Genomic DNA, 6,132 nt, shown 5'->3' on the forward strand with positions numbered 1-6,132 from the left:
ATGAAAATCCAAGTAACCTTGGATAGCGGAGCACAAACACACTCCGACGTCTGGCAGGACTGACCGCAGTGGCCAGCCTCCCTCAAGAGTCCCTCGTGGCTCATCAGTGATGTTGTTAACTGAAGTTCCACATATACACTAAAAAAAAAAAAAAAAAAAGAAGAAGAAAAAGAAAAAAAAACACTAACAGGAAGTAAAAAAAAAAAAATTGCTTTAAAATTATGAGTTTTGAAGCCAGGTGACCGAGCATGTGGCAGGCACGTGGCGCGCGGGACATTTAAAGCCCTTTAATAATGGTAAATAAAAGCGATTTAATAATATAAAGAATAATGGTATCAACTTGTGGTTTTCACAGAAAACGCCAGACATGTTAAGGGTGACTATGATGTTAATAACTCAATTTTAACCTCTGGATCGAAAAATGTCATTTTTTAAGGTGTCCCCTCCTCTTAAGGAAATACAGATTTTGGCTTTGTAGCAAATAGCATAACTGATTACCTTCTTTTCCTATAAAAGAAAAGTTTTCACTTCACAAAAGCACAAAACTAGCAGCTCCCAGTCATGATTTTCTTTCGGTGGTGAAGCAGGATGGAAACAAGTAGTCTATTCAAGCTTTCTCTCACTTCATTTCTTATATGTTCCTATCCCTTCCGTTCACGTTGTGATATATGGAGCGGGGACTCCCTGTAGTTGAAATTAAGAGGGCATTTTTGCTGGTGTTACTGTACTGAGAGTGATCTTCCTTCCTAATGTATCGGCTGAAAACTCACGGATTCACCATATCTCATTTCGGTTAATTAGGAAAATACCAGTTTGCGGCGGTCCATTTGAAACACTCAAAACAGAGCAATAAAAAATACGGGCAATGAAATGTGTTATGTAGTACCTAGCCAGCAGATTATCTGTGAGCGCACTTTCGCTTTGCCCCTTTCATTGACTATGCACCTTCATCTTAAGCTGTTTCTTTTTTTTTTTTTCTTTTTTTTCATTACTTTTTTTTCTTCATCATTTCAATCAACTGATGGTAGTATAAAAATTAAACAAAGTGGGAAGAATAAACAAAAAAATTAAAACTCTCTCTCTCTCTCTCTCTCTCTCTCTCTCTCTCTCTCTCTCTCTCTCTCTCTCTCTCTCTCTCTCTCTCTCTCTCTCTCTCTCTCTCTCTCTCTCTCTCTCTCTCTATCTATCTATCTATCTATCTCTCTCTCTCATTATGATGCTGAACATTTAATGTTTATTCGATCGTTTGTCCGTAGCACTTAACAATTTGAATTAATTATTTGCATAAAAAAATAATCATCACGTTCTCTTTCCATTCTCTTTCCAGGTGTCTATACCAAAAAAAATGCACGATTATCTCAACACAATATTTAAAAACATAACTCTGCCTGCACAAAACACATGCTTCACCAATCAAACAGAAAAAGTCAAGTTTGTTACTGTGTACATGAAGCTTTACACGGCCGCCGCCCAAGCCAGGGCCAGAGCCGTAGACAACAACATTAAGGAACAGCTACTCAACGCCTCCTACTACGTCCGCAACAACCCAGGCCCGCGATCCCTTCTGATGGCCCACAGAGATCTGATACGCTCCCTCCTCACGTTCCGGGATGAGATTGTCAACAAGGCCATAGAAAACATCGACCAGGCCCTCAGCTCATTCAACGCTACCTACCGCCAACGAAACTTCCCGGTCGTCACTGTTCACGTTCGCCGGACAGACTACACAGGATACATCGACAGAAAATTTAACCTGACGCAACTTGACGAGCAGTACTTCGAAAGAGCATTCGAATTTTACAAAGAAAGGTGAGACTTCTTTGAATAATGATCATTTTTCATAATTTCACTTTGTCCTTTCAACACCCGACATAATTTTGATATTCATAAGTAGAAGCCTTAACACGAGCATTTCTCAGAAAATATAACTTGGTCCGGCGCAGGGTGCGGTTGTTGCCTCACTCACTATAGTTAAGAACACTCGGATAATCAATTCAATGGTGGCCCACCAACAGGTTGCCGCGACCCGTGTTCCTGGTGCTGAGTGACGACCGCGAGTGGTGCAGGCGAAAGCTGCAGGCCAAGGACGTGATAGTCATTGGTGAGCCACTGATGACAAAACCGATTCCTGTTTTCTCTTCCTCCTCTTCCTTCTATTCTTCCTCCTCTTCCTCCTCCTTGGTCCATTACTATCCGTTATCGTGTAGTGGACTCCATTTTTCCAAATTGCATAGTACATTATTTGACGACTATACTCACTGCCTACATGAGTACTCCCTTCCAAATGTACTGCACTATATTGCGTTTTGGTCCTTCAGTTAAAATGTGGTACTCACTGACAACCTGCACTGTCCCTCAGTTTCTGCCCTCTACACACCAAGTAGCACCTAGGCAACGCCACTGACATCTCCGGTGTGTAAATGCGATCGTGACCACATCACGAGGAGGATGAGGCAGTAGGCACCTGCCGAAATGATAATTACTCCCAGTGTGGTCTAGAGCACTGGATCAGGGGGTGCTGAGAGCTTATCATTAAACCCAGCTGTGACCTCACTGAACGTTTCCCTTCGTGTCTCACAACACAAGGGGGCAGTCACAGCCTGCCCTCTAAAGACAACACTCTTCCTCCACACAAAACTACAAGCACTTAATAACACACACACCCTTAACTCAAAGTTTCAAAATTATCATGGCGACCCCTGCACCAGCCTCGGAGTCCCCATCTGGGAAGGGGACCACAAATGTCCCCAGGTCGGACTGCCCTTCTGACAACGACCCTAAGGGCCCCTTACACCCCCATCAACTTTTTCTTCATTAACTTCAGCAACATTCGCGGTGTGAGTTTTAATTTTCAGTTTGTAAAACACCACTTCTCCTCTCTAAACCTCATCTTCTTTTCCTCACTGAAACTCAGGTGTCTGAGGCAACTGACCATAGCCCCTTTTCTGTTCCCTCCTACTTTCTATATCCTCATTTTCAATCCAAAGCTGGATGTTGCGTTTATGTGCGCAACGACTTAACCTGCTCTCGTGCCCACGTTCTTGAGTCTTCCGAGTTTTCCACCATCTGGTTACGACTACAGAGTCACTCTCAAACTAAATTTATCTGTGTTGTATATCTCTCACCTAACTCCTCTGACTATAAGAAATTCTTTGTCTACTTAACTTCCAAAGTGGAGCACATTCTGACTCTCTTTCCTTTTGCAGAGAACTCAATTCTTGGAAACTTCAATGTTCACCACCATCTTTGGCTTTCCTCTCCCTTCACTGACCATCCTGATGAACTAGCCTTCAACTTTGCTATCCTCCACGATCTAGAGCAACTGGTGACCGTCTTGGAGATACGCTCAACATTCTTGACCTTTTTCCTGACCTTTAATCATCCTGTTTATGCTGTCACCCTCTCTTCTCCGATGGGTTCCTCCGATCACAATCTCATATCTGTATTTTGTCCTATCACTCCAATCCCTCCTCAGGATCCCCCTAAGCGAAGGTGCCTCTGGCGTTTTGCCTCTGCTAGTTGGGGGAATCTGAGTAGGTATTTTGCTGATTTTTCTTGGAATGACTACTGCTTCCGTCTCAGAGACCCGTCTTTGTATGCCGAGCGCATAACAAAGGTGATAGTGTCTGGCACGGAGGCGTACATTCCTCGCTCTTTTTCTCGACCTAAACCTTCCAAACCTTGGTTTAATACAGCTTGTTCTCGTGCTATACATGATAGAGAGGTGGCCCACGAAAGGTACTTAAGACTTCCATCACCAGAATCTCATGCACTTTATATTTCTGCCTGGAACCATGCCAAGTCTGTTCTCTAACTAGCCAAAAAATCCTTCATTAAAAGAAAGTGTCAAAATCTTTCAAGATCTAACTCCCCTCATGACTTCTGGCCTCTAGCCAAAAATATCTCCAATAACTTTGCTTCTTCTTTTTTCCCTCCTTTATTTCAACCTGATGGCACCACTGCTATCACATCTATCTCTAAAGCTGAACTCTTCGCTCAAACCTTTGCTAAAAACTCTACCTTTAACGATTTAGGGCTTGTTCCTCCCTCTCCTCCATCCTCTGATTAGTTCATGCTACCTATTAAAATTCTTCGCAATGATGTTTTCCATGCCCTCGCTGGCCTAAACCCTCGGAAGGCTTATGGACCTGATGGGGTCCCTCCTACTGCCTCCGTTCTTGCACCTTGCCTAGTCAAACTCTTTCACCTCTGTCTGTCAACATCTACTTTTCCTTCTTGCTGGAAGTTTGCCTACATTCAGCCTGTTCCTAAAAAGGATGACCGTTCTAATCCCTCAAACTACCATCCTATTGCTTTAATTTCCTACCCATCTAAAGTTTTTAATATATCCTCAACAGGAAGATTCTTAAACATCTATCACTTCACAGCCTTCTATCTGATCGCCAGTATGGGTTCCGTCAAGGCCGCTCTACTGCTGATCTTCTGGCTTTCTTTACTGAGTCTTGGTCATCCTCTTTTAGAGATTTTGGTGAAACTTTTGCTGTTGCCTTGGATATATCAAAAGCTTTTGATAGAGTTTGGCACAAAGCTTTGATTTCCAAACTACCCTCCTACGGCTTCTATCCTTTTCTCTGTAACTTCATCTCAAGTTTCCTTTCTGACCTTTCTATTGCTGCTGTGGTAGACAGTCACTGTTCTCTTGAATTTATTAACAGCGGTGTTCCTCAGGGTTTTGTCCTGTCACCCACTCTCTTCTTATTATTCATCAATGACCTTCTAAACCAAACTTCTAGTCCTATCCACTCCTACGCTGATGATACCCCCCTGCACTTTTCCACGTCTTTTCATAGACGTCCAACCCTTCAGGAAGTAAACATTTCACGCAGGGAAGCCGCAGAACACCTGACTTGTGATCTTTCTAAAATTTCTGATTGGGGCAGAGCAAACTTGGTATTGTTCAATGCCTCAAAAACTCAATTCCTCCATTTACCAACTCGACACAACCTTCCAAACAACTATCCCTTCGTCTTCAGTGGCACTCAATTGTCCCCCTCTTCTACACTGAACATCCTCGGTCTGTCCTTTACTTATAATCTGAATTGGAAACCACATCTTACCTCTAGCTAAAACTGCTTCTATGAAGTTAGGCGTTCTGAGACGTCTGCGCCAGTTTTTCTCACTCCACCAGATGCTAACTCTGTACAGGGGCCTTATCCGTCCATGTATGGAGTATGCTTCACATGCCTGGAAGGGTTCCACCCATACCGCTCTTCTAGACAGGGTGGAATCAAAAGCTTTTCGTTTCATCAACTTCTCTCCTCTAACTCTCTTCAGCCTCTCTCTCATCGCCGCAGTGTTGCATATCTAGCTGTCTTCTACCGCTATTTTCATGCTAACTGCTCTTCTCATCTTGCTAACTGCATGCCTCCCCTCCTCCCGCGGCCTCGCTGCACAAGACTTTCTTCTTTCTCTCACCCCTATTCTGTCCACCTCTCTAATGCAAGAGTTGACCAGTATTCTCAACCATTCATCCCTTTCTCTAGTAAACTCTGAAACTCCCTGCCTGCTTCTGTATTTCCACCTTCCTATGACTTGAATTCCTTCAAGAAGGAGGTTTTTGACAACCGCTTTGGACTCTTTTCTGGGACTGGCATCTTAGTGGGCTTTATTTATTTTTTTTAATTGGATTTTTGTTGCCCTTGGTCAGTGTCCCTCCTACATAAAAAATAAATAAATAAATAAATAAAAACGTGTATGTTTTCAGCCAAAGCATCCGCGACCGTGGACATGGCAGTGATGAGTCTCGGGGACCACCACATCACCAGCTATGGCACCTACAGCTTCAGCGGCGCCTTGCTGGGCCACGGACACATCACGCATCCTATCGGACACAACACCAAGTACAATCTCGCTGACTGTGTAGACTCGCATTTCTTTCACCACATTTCCAGAGACAAGACTTATAAAGCAGACAATTCAGAGGTGGTGGTTTCATGGAGGCTTTAGCAGCACGAGTAGAACACAACTGATGATGACCAAAGTATACGCAAGAACGAGTTACTATTCAAATTTACGTTAAGAAGTGTTACTATTGAAATAATGAGGACCATATTCTGAAACGCTTCTGTGTCGCACCCTGACTACCTTCATAACACTCTAGTTGAAGTTACA

The 6,132-nt window shown here is 43.3% G+C and overlaps 1 long non-coding RNA gene across 1 annotated transcript; it reads left to right on the top strand.

The window, feature by feature from the left end:
- The first annotated feature begins 1,345 nt into the window (after positions 1-1,345).
- Positions 1,346-6,132, top strand: LOC135102960 (uncharacterized). The gene is made up of 2 exons (XR_010269876.1): positions 1,346-2,101; positions 5,726-6,132. It is a non-coding gene; the product is annotated as an uncharacterized LOC135102960 (long non-coding RNA).

This window comes from Scylla paramamosain, chromosome 8 (genome assembly GCF_035594125.1).
Source record: "Scylla paramamosain isolate STU-SP2022 chromosome 8, ASM3559412v1, whole genome shotgun sequence".
Classification (NCBI taxonomy): Eukaryota; Metazoa; Arthropoda; class Malacostraca; order Decapoda; family Portunidae; genus Scylla; species Scylla paramamosain.